Raw genomic sequence first — 12033 nt, forward strand, 5'->3', positions numbered from 1 at the left:
AAGTTCATACTCGCGGCCGCAGCAAACCAGGGGAGGAAATCATATGTGTTGGGGATAAAGGATGATGGCTTGGTGACAAAACTGGGACAGGAATTAGAGCATTTTCCCCAAATCCCCACAGTCCCTTCCCATTTCACCAGCTGACCCCGTCGGGGGAGGGGAGCTGTCAACTTCTCCCTTTCAGGAGCCTTTTGCAGAGCTGCCGCTTTCCTTCAGGCTGAGCGGTGGCCCCACACAGCACTACTTTATCATTCCATCTTGACCTCAGAGGAAAGAAAGGGAAACCAACCGGGGCTGAGCACCCTCCTCCTCCTCACCCCCAGGGCGGTTATCTTGCTGAATCTGCAGCATCTCTCATGAGCAGAAGGATATTTTGAGCCTGATCTTACAAAAGAGGAAACTGAGCTCAGAGACCTTAAGTAGCTAGCCCAAGGTCACACAGCTAGTCAGTGGCCCAGCTGAGATTTAACTGCGAGATTTGAACCCCCAGTCCATGCTTTTTTCCATTACACCATAGCAATCTCTGAGACTTGATGTCTCCTCAAAGGGTAGAGGTATGACTACTACTTCCCTCCTTTTTTATTTTTAATTAATTTTTGAGAGAGAGAGAGAGTGCACGTGTGGAGGGTGGGGGGCAGAGGGAGAAGGAGAGAGAATCTTAGGCAGGCTCCACTGCCCAGCACAGAGCCCAACCCCGAACTTGCTCTCAGGACAGTGAGAGCATGACCTGAGCCGAAATCAAGAGTTGAACGCTTAACTGACTGCCACACCCAACTCATGCTCCTGGCGTTTGAGGCTCTTTGCACACTCAGCCACGCTGTCTCTCCAGCTCACTCTCCCACGGGCCCATTACTGTCCCTCTCATTCCTTCAGTCTGGGTACACTAGACTTTGCCAGTATGCCTCATTTCCCCCACCAGACAGTGCCCCTCCTCTCTGCCCACCCAGCCCCGACTCCTTCAGGGCCCAGTCCCTAAGAAGTGCCTTGACGCCTCCTACCTACACCAGTCTGGTCTCTCCTCCATCACTAACCCCTCCCCCACGCACACACAGCCACACACACCGTCTACTCCTGTGGCTCAGAGCAGACCACTTCCCTGCTCCTCATTAACTGCGATATGTAACAGTGGTACTTAACTGAGGGCTGATCACGTGCCAAACACTGCACACTAAGCACTTTAAATTATTTAACTCATTTCCTCACCACAAAACCTTAAGAAATTGGTGCTATTATTTCCCCCATTTTACCAAATGGGGAAACCATAGCGCAGAGAGCTTAAGTAACTTTCCGAAGGTCACACAGCTACTGCCAACAATCTCGTTGCCTCCAGGCCGAAAATAAAGCCAAGAAAGTCCCACAACTTCCTTGGATCTCTCCTCCCTGCAGCTTGCAGAGACCCCATCTGCCACCACTCTCCTGAACCCACTCTGCAAATTGCAGCCATACTGAGCTATTTAGGGTTCCCTAGCCTTCAAGGGTTCCCATCATTGCCTGCCTTTGTCCAGGCTGTTCCCCCACCTGGGGTCCCAGTTCTATTAAGCCTTCCCATTAGCCCTCCCCTCTTTCCTGCTTTCTGTGGACCTCGGACACCACCTCTCCACCTTTATCAGTTGTTTCTTCGCACTTGTCTGTTGGCCTGTCGGTTATCCTGCTGAGAACCCCCTGACAGTAAGGTGAAGTGGCCCTTCTAGCGGACTTCAGAACAGAACGTGTCACGTTGTCACGTTGTCAGAGCCAGGAATCGTTTGAATGAAGGAGTGAATGAATGCTTACTAGTAGCTGCGAATGAGGCCTACTCTTCACTATAGATCCGAGGAGAGAGGCCCAGGTCCGGCCTCAATCGCTTCTACATCGGGGACCGGAGCCCAGAGAAGGCTCGGAGGTCGCCCCACGGCGGCCAGGTCGGCCCTCCCGGAGGGACCTTCGGGAGCCTTCAGCGCAGGCCGGCAGGTGGGGGCAGGGCGTGGGCGCGGACACACCCCCCGCAGTGCCCCCGGCGCCCGGCAGGGGGCGCCACTCCTCCGGCCCACGCCCCGCCGCGCGCCGGGCAGGCCCCCTCGCGCAGGCGCGCTGCCGCGGGCGGAGGATCCGGGCCGCGCTTCCTCTCGCCAGGCCTGCGAGCTTCCTCCCAGCGAAGCCCCGGGCAAGCCGAGCTCGGCCGCCGCCGCCGCCACCACCGCCGCCCTCCCGCTCCCGCCCCACCCCGCACCCTGCCCGGGGGGCCTGCCGGGGTGGGGTCCGAGCGGGGCGACCGCCCGGCCGCGCCGCCGTCGGGGCCGGCCCCCGGCCAGCCGTCCCTCCCGCCCCAGCCAGCCTGTGGCCGCCAGAGCCTCCGGGGCGTGGAGCGCGGGGAGCCTCCGCGGCCCCCGATCCAGCGTCCGGGGCAGATCCCGGCGGCCGGCGCGACGTTCCAAACTCGAACCTCGGTGGCGGCGTTCGGAAGCGGAACTCTGCCGGGGCTGCGCCGGCTACATTGTTTCCTCCCCCCGACTCCCTCCCGCCCCCCTTCCCCCGCCTTTCTTCCCTCCCCGACCCGGGCCGCGCGGCCATCCCCCCTGCCTCTGTCTGGCCGTCCCTCCTCCCCCTCTTTTCGCACCAATACCTCTTTGTACCGTACCCCCCGGGGACCCCTGCGCCCCTCCCCTCCCCCCTGGCCGCATGGACCGTCCCGCAGGCCGCTGATGCTGCCCGCAGCGAGGTGGCCCGGACCGCAGTGCCCCGAGAGAGGTGAGTGCCTGGAGGGCCTGGAGGAGGTGGGCGTCCGAATGCTTCCCGAGGGGATGAGGTTGGAGGTCGTGCGTCCCGCTTCTGTTGCTTCCGTTGCAGCTGCGGTCACGTCCACTCCCCATCCCCCACGTACCTTACCCCCCTCCTCTCCGGTTCGAATTCTCCCGGGAGTCACTGTCAGCCCGACTAGGAGGGGACCTCACCAGGGAGGTGCTGCCCTGTGAGCCCCGCGGACTTGTCTCAGGCCACTCCGAGTCTGTCCCCTCCTTGCCCCACAACCCCGGGGTTGGGGCTGGCTGGAGCCTGGAAGGAGGGGGGCAGCATAGGCCAGGGCTCTAGAGAATGGACGCTTGGCCGTTCCCTGCCTCCCCAGGCCCTCCCTGCAGGTCCCTGGCCTGCCCTGTTCTGAACCCTCCCTCATTCCCCCACCGAGGAGCCAGCTGGCTCTTCTTAGGAACCCCAGGGCCCAGCCACCTCCCTTGAGCTTGCTAGAGGTTGAGCCTGTTGGCCTCCCAGAAGAGCAGGCCTAAGCCAAGGGACCTGTGACCCTTGGGTGGGGAAACAGGGCAGGGCCTCTGTGTGGGTGGATGGGACACTGGGCATTAGGAGCATGCCCCCATCTCCTGGCAGCCTGGTCATTTCATTCTCCCAGACTCCTCAGGGCCCAGGCCAGGTGTCAGGAAGAGGCGTGTCCAGCCACCAGATCCTTGGAGCTTAACTAGGGGTTCACCTCCCCTCCCATTTTGAGGACCAGTGTACTGAGGCTCAGAGGGGGGAGTTGCTACCCCAGGTCTCTGGCCGAGACAGGCTGTCTATCCTTTCCTCCTGTGCTCCGCCGAGCTGCACTGCTGTGGGTGGAGGGAAACCAGGCAGGTACCTTCACCCACCGAGGACCCAGGCCCCCAGCCTGACCCAAGGGACCTTGTGGGGTGAGCACGTGCTTCCCTACAGAGGGCTTCCGGCCCCAGCTCTGCCTGGGTCTGGGCTCAGGCAGCCCTGGTACTGCCCGTGGGATTTCCCCTTGGTGCCTGCGGTGGGTCCCACCGACAGGGGATGTGGTGGGAGGGGGCACCTTGGGTGGTGGGGCCCTGGCGCTGAGTTGAAACAGCCTGGTAGTCAGTCCCGCCCCAGGCCTCCCACACGTCTGGCCCAGCCAGCACTGGAGCAGCCGGGTTCAGAACATGGATGGGATCCACATGGGGAAGGTGAGAGCCCTGTTTCCACAGCCTTGGCATAGGAGCGTGGTCAGAGTGGGCACACACAGGGCGCCTGTTCCAAGCTCCCCACCCTTTGGTGGTTCCAGTGTCTTTCGTGGTGGGACCCTCATAGGAACGGGGCAGAGGCAGCAGGAGGGAGGTTGGGAGTGTGGCAGGATCCTCGTCCTCCCTGGAGGGTGGGAGGTTCCCTGGAGGATGTTGAACTACGTCTGGGCCCCCTTGGGGCCACTGGTAGTTTTGTCCTGCTCAGGACTCTGCCCTTGATGTAGAGGTTTTTTTCCAGTTACCCCGACATGCATTGTGGAGGGGACCCAGATGTGGTGGGCCTTTGAGGCTCCCCACACCCGGCCCGAACTTCCTTTGCAGCCTGGGGGCCTGGGGCTGAGGCCTGAAGGTTGGACGCTTTTATACTGACTGTGAGCTGTATGCGTGCGACCCCAGGGTCCCGAGGCCTTTGTAGGAAAGGCTCTGGCTTTAGGCTAGTGCAGGTGCAGAGATGCGTTTTTTTATCTGGTGAGCTTGGTGCCTTCCTGCCTCTCAGAAGTGGCAGCTCTTCTCTCTGCGTTGGGTCAGGGGCAAGGAAGGACCAGATGATCGTCTCCAGGGCTGCTGCAGGGGGCACCTGGCCCCAAGAGGCTGAGCCACCATGGAGCAGCCCAGAATACAGGCAGGGGCTGAGGCCGAGGATTCACAGTGTGTGATGCAGATGCCCGAGCAAGCTGCCAGGAGGCCTCAGCGGGCAGAATGGCCTGGGTCCAGTTCCGGGCTCTATCTTTTGAGGCATTTTGAAGCCTTGACACACAGTCCCCAGAGAAAGAGGTGCTTGGTCCAGGAAGGAGAAGGTAGGGAGAGACCCGCACGTGCCTGACGGGCTCTTCCGTATCAGAAAGGCTGTCCCGTGGAAGATGTCCCAGATGTCAGGGCCGGATCTGGGGGGCATTCAGGTCCCACGGAAGCAAATCTGAGCTCAGGAGAAAACTATGTGCGTGTTACTTTCTTAATGCAGAAAGTAACAACATGGCGCTACAGGAAACGTAGAAAACGACACAAGAATCACAGTTTGTTCATCAGAGGAGCTACTCTTTGCATTTTGGAGTTCCCTCCCTGTCTTTTCCTGATTTTTGTTTCCTTCCTTGCTGTTGTCATTTGAATATGTGCACCACGACACCTTTTTTCCTTTCAGTTCTCTGTCTCTGAGCATTTTCTCGTGTTGCCCACACAAGGTGGAACTCTGCCCGGGGAACTTCGCCTCCGAGAAGCTGCGCCCTATTCCAAACCGCTCGGCTGCAGCAGGCTCCCCCAAGCCCCCTGACTAGTAGGCTCGCTGTTTCACCTGTCACCGTGACAGCGGGTGGGACCACAGGCCCCCAGAGCAGCCTGGTGTATGGCAAAGAGTGGGCAGCTTGGCACCCAGCCCATGTGGTTCCAGGTCCAGCCACGCCATTCAGGCTGGTCACCTCCGAGATGGGGTTCCTTTATGTACACCACGGGATGGCCATTCCTGGGCCAGAGGGGAATATGAGAAGAATCCGAACTAACTAACCAAGGTACTAGAAAGTACCTGGCACCGCCCCAGCCTTCAGTAAGCACTTTGTGAGGAGAGGTTGGCGTTGTTCACCAAGCACCCACGGCGGGCCGCATCAGTGTGTAGGGACCATGCCTGGGCCAGGTTCGGCTGGTGGCCCACCCAGCAGAGGGCTGGTCTTGGCCCGTGGAGCCCCACACTGGCCAGTGCCCTGTCCCACCTCCTCGCCTTCTCCCCTCCCCATCACCATGTGATTGGCTGCTCTAGGACACGAACCTGACCCTCCCCATTCCCCTTTGGTCTCCAGGCACCAGAGCTGACTGGACAAGGCCTCTCCTCTGAGAGCCCGGCTGCCTCCTGCCCCAGGCCAGCTTCAGCTACTTCCTAGGCCACCCCAAATTTCCCTAGTGGAGCCAGAGGCCTACTTTCCCTGGGAAAACCACGACTTGGGCAAAGAGCCCAGGCATCCTGAGCCCCAACCCAGGGATGGCATGCCAGCCCCATCGCCCTACCCTTTCCCAGTGGTGTGGGGGGTGGTGGGGGGAGGGTTTCTGGCCTAGCAGTTGGAAAGGGAGCATAGCGGTCCACAAATCACTGGGGAGGTCTTGTGTGTAGCGGGCTCCTCTTCGGCAGGGGGTACGTGGGTCTGACCTGAGTGCATACTGCTGTGACGCCCCCTTTCTTCCTCTCGTTCTGCTTCTGTGGAGGCCAGAGTAACTGGGAGTGCCCTCCTGGGGCCACACTGCGGGCAGTAGGAGGAAAGCAGTCTCAACTTGGCACTCCTGGGGCCTGAGAGACCATAGCCCCAGATGACCCTAGGGTAGCCCAGGACTAACCTAGGCCGGAGGTGCTCCCCCAGGGGGCCCATTCGGTGCAGAGATCCCTCAGGCACAGGACCTCAGATTCTAGCTGCTAGATGTTCGCCTGTGGAGTGTCTCCCTCCTCCCCGGTCTTGGCGCAGGGGAAGTGGGCATTACAACTGCCCTCCTGTCCCACAGCTTGGGCTGGGATGAGGTCACAGGGTGGGGTCCCCTCCAAGATGCTGGCCTGGCTGGGGCAAGCCCTTTGGGTGTTTCTCGGTTCCCCCGCCTTGGTTGGGGACAGGATGGGTGGAGGAGCAGGCTGCCCCCCACGCCGGGCAGGGAGCACTGCCTCCCTCCCTCCCTCTCCTGTGGGTCCCTTCATTCGAGGGCTGGAAATAGAATCCGCTAAGTAATGATTAAAGTCAAATTCAGACCTAAAAATAAAGAGCTGGTGAAGGAAGAGCTAGTGTGCTCCCTGCGTGGCTGAGGGGAGAAGCGAGCAGGGCGAGGCTAGCTTTGGGGGCCAAACCCCCGGGGGCTTCCTGGGAGAGGCCAAACCCCACTGGGGGATCGGGAGTCCTCCACCAATGGGGGGCATCTCTTTTATCCGTCACCAGTGGGGCAGACTGGCCACACCAGGGAGAGAATCCCATTTTTCCCCTGGGGAGGCGGAGGCCCAGAATGGGGAAGTGTTTTGTCCAGCCACTGTCCAAGAGCTCCCCTTGGCAGGCGTCCAGGGACCTGAGGGCCCCACGCAGCCCAGTTCGTCCTTTCTGCCTGCTCAGTTTCTCTTCCTGGTTTTGAGGTACTGCGATGAAGGAGCTTCTCATCACACAGTAGCTAGGCGCGCCCCGGCGGTGCTGGGCCTCCGACCGCAGCTTCCCTCCGTCCCCCTGCCCCCCCACCCCCGCCCCTTCCGTGATCAGGGCCCAGAGCTGCAGGAACAAGCAGAAGAGAGGCACCACCCACCCCACCCCGCCCCGCTGCTCTCCACACACTTGGAAGCCCTGTGGCTGGGTGAAAATCTGGGTGTCATCTGATACCTGCCCACCCTGCCTGCTGCTTCTCAGCCTTGCCCAGCCCGCACCCAGTTTCTGCTGGCCCTGGGGACCTGTGCCGGCATCCTCTGCCGTCCCTGCCGCAAGGAGACTGAAGGGGAGAAGGGAGAAGGAAGCCCAAGAGCTCCTCTGCTGGGCAGCAGAGACCAGACTCAGAGAGGAGTCAGGGGAGGCCTGTGGTTCGACTTCCTGGCAGGGCTGGTGGGAGCTCAGAAGCTGGGGGATCTGCGTAGGCTGGAGCAGCCAGGAGGACTTCCTGGAGGGGAAAGGCCATGAAAACCAAGAAGCGTTTGAGCTCCTTGCTTGGAGTTTCTGCCTTCCCTGTGGTTGCTGGCTTCTGTAGTTGCTAGATGGCCATGGACAAACTCTTGGCCTCTTCGTGCAAAGCAGAATATGGCAGACGAGCAAGGAGTGGGCACACGAGTGTAACCTCTGCTTCCCAGAGCAGGAAGGCCAGGCTCTAGGCAGACCTCCCTTCAGCTGCCTGCTCTCACCTAGCTGCCTGTTTTCGGAGTGTCATCCGTCCTGCCCAAGGAGAGGCTGGGGATTTTTCTCCTGACCAAGTTTAGACTGATCTGAGTTGAGATCCCTGCTCTACCCCCTTGGAAGCTGGGTAAGCCTGGTTCCTCCTCTGTCAAACAGAGATCAACAGTAAAACCTCACAGGGGTTTTTGAGGAATAAGTAACTAACACAGGGTTGGGTCAGTCGGCTGTCATTCCCATGCTTTCCTTCCCATGGTCTTGTGCCCATTTCATTTCATTTGCATTACCCATCCTGCTAGGGGAGGGTGTTGATAACCTCCTTGTCCCTCAGGTGGGTAGCAAGACCGTAAGTCCTTTGTGTTGGGCCCCCATAGCTTTACCTTTTGAGCTGTGTGTTCTGTGGGCCCCAGTTCTGAGATGGGGAGACCAAGAATCTGGGGGCCAAAGTTCTAGGCAGTTCATGGGCCTCTGGGCCTCAGTCCCCCCACCTGTAATGTGCATAGGAGACTTCAGGATAAAGGACAAGGACACTCATGATTTTTAAGTCATCGTTGGAGGTCAGTGCTGAGAAGCTGTATGTAAGTGTAGGCAAATAACCATGCAAAGCCTGCAGCCCGTGCTGGGGGGCAGGGGGACAGAGGCCTGTGTTAGGGCCCTGGGGAAGCCCCAAGTCCCTGCTGCCCAGTGCATGTAGGTAATTAGGCTCGTGAGCGGTAATTAGAAACCTTTCTGGGCCAGGAGTTTCAGCCTCAAGCCGCAGTGGTGCCTGGGGGAGGTGGCTTCCCATTAGCCTTTTCTAACTCCAGCCCCTACCTCTCCCAAACCACTAGATGGGATTTCTGGTCCCAAGAGCCACTGGGGGCAGGAAAAAGGCAGTGAGTTGCTATAATTTCGTATTAAACATTTTTTAGCTATTAACTCACCCCTACCCTTAGGGCAGGGGTGCTGAAGACTGAGGGAGGCCTAGGGTGAGTGGGGAGGGGGGTCAGGCAGCACACACTGGAGCCAAAGTGGGGCCAACCTTCCAGCCCTTTCTTGATCCCCGGAGACGTTTAGGCATCTCGGAGGGTCTTGTGCCCAGTTCTGCAGTGCCTGACCCTGAGACGTGTGTGCGGTGGGTATGCTGAGGGCTCTGGGCCGCCCGCCAGGGTCAGCAGGCACCCTCCAGCCCCACAGCCTGGTGTGCGGCCAGGGGCACCGCGGTGCCCTCAGCCTGAGTGTCCTTTGCAGAACCAGAGGTGGGGCCGATCATACTGCTGCCAAACCAGCCCAACTGCTGGCCGCCCCGCCCTCCTCAGGTGCGCGCACTGCCCTTTCCAAGGGGCGTGCCTAAATCGGAAGCTCAGTTTTGCCTGTTATCTGTCCTGTGACCTGTCAGAACTTCCGGGCTGCTTCAGAGCCTCTGTGGATCCCCACCCTGAGCCACCTTCTGCCTTAATTAACTCTTCCATACCAGTTTTGGAAGCTTAATCCTGGCCTGGTCTAGCACACCCCTACTCCCAATTGCTTCCGGGTTCCAGCTCCCCTCCCCTTCTTCCTGGAAACTTTCCAGGGTTGCCCTTGTCTCTCTTGTCTGTGGGGGCACTGAGCACCCCTGGCCATGATTGACTATCTGGTAGCCAGGAGGACAGAAGCAGGGCCGCATTTTGGTGGTGGCCTTGGGCGGGGCCCAGAGGGGAGACAGATGAGTGGGGTTCTTAGAGCCACTTGGGGTCTCATGGGTCCTTTCCTCCTACCCATCCTGGCTCGCCCAGCATGGGGCTGGTCGCACAGGGAGGCTCCAGGAACCCTGGCTCCAAGAATGAGAAGGCATAGTGAACCTTCCTGTTGCTCCGGCAGCTGCCCCTGCCCCCCAGACGCTCCAGCTGGGTCCTGTGGCAGAACCAAAGTCTCTGGGGGCCACGGCCCCGAGATCCCCCAGGTCTCTTGTGCACTTCCCTTTTCAGTGGGTATTTTTAGCTGGGTGTAAACAGTTACTGAAGGCTCCCACGCCCCATTGGGCAGTAGAGTTTTGGTGAGGGGGGCAGGGCAGGAGCCCCTTGACCTGCCCTGGCCTTCGGCACATGCTGGGGGGGCGGGGCGCGGGGGCGGGGGCGCGCCTACAGCTGCCCCCAGGGCAGGGAAAGGGCAGCCCGGGAGTTTTTGTGCTCCCAGTTCTCCTTTCTTCCCACCTCCCTGCCAGTGCAGGCTACCAAGAAAGGCCTGCCTGAGGCCGCAGCCACTGACCTCAGTGCTTGGGCACAAAGCCCAGCCTGTTCCCGGGACCCCAGCACAAGGACTGCTGGGAGCAGGGTTTGGGGCAGGAAGTCCGAGCGAAGCGCTGACTTCACAGAGTTCCAAAGCCGCCTGTCCCCTGTCCTCGGCGGGTGTGCTGACCACTGCTGTCCCTTCGGGGTTAAATACAGTCCTGTCAGTTAGGGGACCTTGGTGTGGCACAGCCGGCCTAGCTTCCTCCTTTCCTTTGTTGCTTCATTCATTCTTTCGGCACTCCTTTACTGAGCAGCCACTCTGGGCTCAGCCCCTGCTGGGGACATGAGTCAGCTCCCCGCCTTCCCCCCACAGAGCTCCCAGGCCAGGATCAGTGAGGTTCTCACTGGACTGCGGGGTGTGTGAGAGACGCTGTGGAGGTCCTGGAGCCGGGCAGGCACAGCTGGGGAACCAAGGAAGGCTCCTGGCGGCGGAGGGGGGTCAAAAAGTGATTTATTTTCAATCTTATTTTTAGGGGGAAGTTAGTAATAGATACATGCGGTTTTCAAAAAAAAAAAAAAATCAAAAAGGACAAAATAGCAAATGCACAATGGAAAGTAATTTTCCCTTAAACTTGACTCCCTCCCCTTCCCATCCCAGAGACGACTCGTGTTGCCAGTTTCCTCTGTCTTTCAAAGATAATCTCTGCATATCTGAGTTTAGGGATGACTTTTATGTCCCCTGAAAAACACAACTTGTAACATGCCATGGATGAGGTCCTGCACCTTATCTTTTTTCATAGCCTCCTATTTGGAGTTTTTCAAACCTACTGAAAAGCTGAAATAAGGCGCCTGGCCTGCACTGTGGGTGGAGCGTGGGACTCTTGATCTCGGGGTCGTGAGTTTGAGCCCCACGTTGGGTGTAGAGATTACTTAATAATAATAATAATAGGGACGCCTGAGTGGCCCAGTTGGTTGAGTGTTGGGACTCTTGATTTCCACTCAGGTTGTGATCTCGGGGCTGTGAGATCGAGCCCCGCTTCTGGCTCTGCACTCGGCGGGGAATCTGTCCCTCTCCCTACCCCTACTCGTGTGGCTCTCACTCTCTCTGAAATGAATAAATAAAATTTTTAAAAATAATAATTATCATAAAAAGCTAAAATAATAGTATAATGAATACTCATATATCCTTTACCCAGATTCACCAGGTCTTAACATTTGGCTGCATTTGATTTACCTCTTTTGTATACCTAGACGTGTATATGTGGGGTTTGTTGCTGGTTTTTTGAGTGTTGGTTACAGGCATCATATCTTTCATTTCTCAGTACTTCAGCATGCACCTCTTACATAATCACAGTACCATGATCACACTGAAGAAAACTGATGTTAAAATTCCCTAATATTACCTAACATTTCCATTTTCCCAACTGTCATCAAATGATTTTTATACCTACTATTTTTTTCCCCTGAGCCAGAATCCAGTTCAGGATCACTCATTGAATCTTGTTGTCTTGTTACTTTCTCCCTTTTTTCCAGCTTTATGGAGATGTAATTGACATATAATGTGTGAGTTTAAGGTGTATGGCGTGGTGACTTCATGTATGTGTGTTGCTAAACAGTTACCGCAGTAAGGTTGGTTAACACCTCCTCACCTTGTGTAAATGCCATTTTGTTAATGTGTCCTGTGTCTCTAGTGTCCTGTTTTTTTTTTTTTTAAAGATTTATTTATTTGCGAGAGAGAACAGAGAGACAGAGAGCACGAGAGGGAGAAGCAGATCCCCCGCTGAGCAGGGAGCCCGATGCGATGCGGGACTCGATCCCGGGACTCCAGGATCATGACCTGAGCCGAAGGCAGTCGCTTAACTGACTGAGCCACCCAGGCGCCCCACTAGTGTCCTGTTTAATCGAGAATATTCCCCAGCCTCTGTTCATTTGTTTTGTCTTCTTTTTTTAAAAGATTTTATTTACGGGTGCCTGGGTGGCTCAGTCGTTAAGCGTCTGCCTTCGGCTCAGGTCATGATCCCAGGGTCCTGG

At 57.9% G+C, this 12033-nt stretch overlaps 1 protein-coding gene across 2 annotated transcripts in view; it reads left to right on the forward strand.

Moving 5' to 3' along the window:
* Nucleotides 1–2122: 2122 nt before the first annotated feature.
* CSK (C-terminal Src kinase) overlaps nt 2123–12033 on the forward strand; it is an 18872-nt gene continuing 8961 nt past the window's right edge. Inside the window, exon 1 of one of the 2 annotated variants that reach the window (XM_081831397.1) lies at nt 2123–2727. The gene's annotated coding sequence lies outside the window, so the exon portion shown is untranslated. Of the gene's footprint in view, nt 2728–3882; nt 3933–12033 lie in introns of those variants that run through there. The other variant, XM_081831398.1, reaches the window with a different exon arrangement.

The sequence above is a fragment of the Leptonychotes weddellii genome, chromosome 9 (genome assembly GCF_054177405.1).
Source record: "Leptonychotes weddellii isolate Sample4059 chromosome 9, ASM5417740v2, whole genome shotgun sequence".
NCBI classification, from domain to species: Eukaryota; Metazoa; Chordata; class Mammalia; order Carnivora; family Phocidae; genus Leptonychotes; species Leptonychotes weddellii.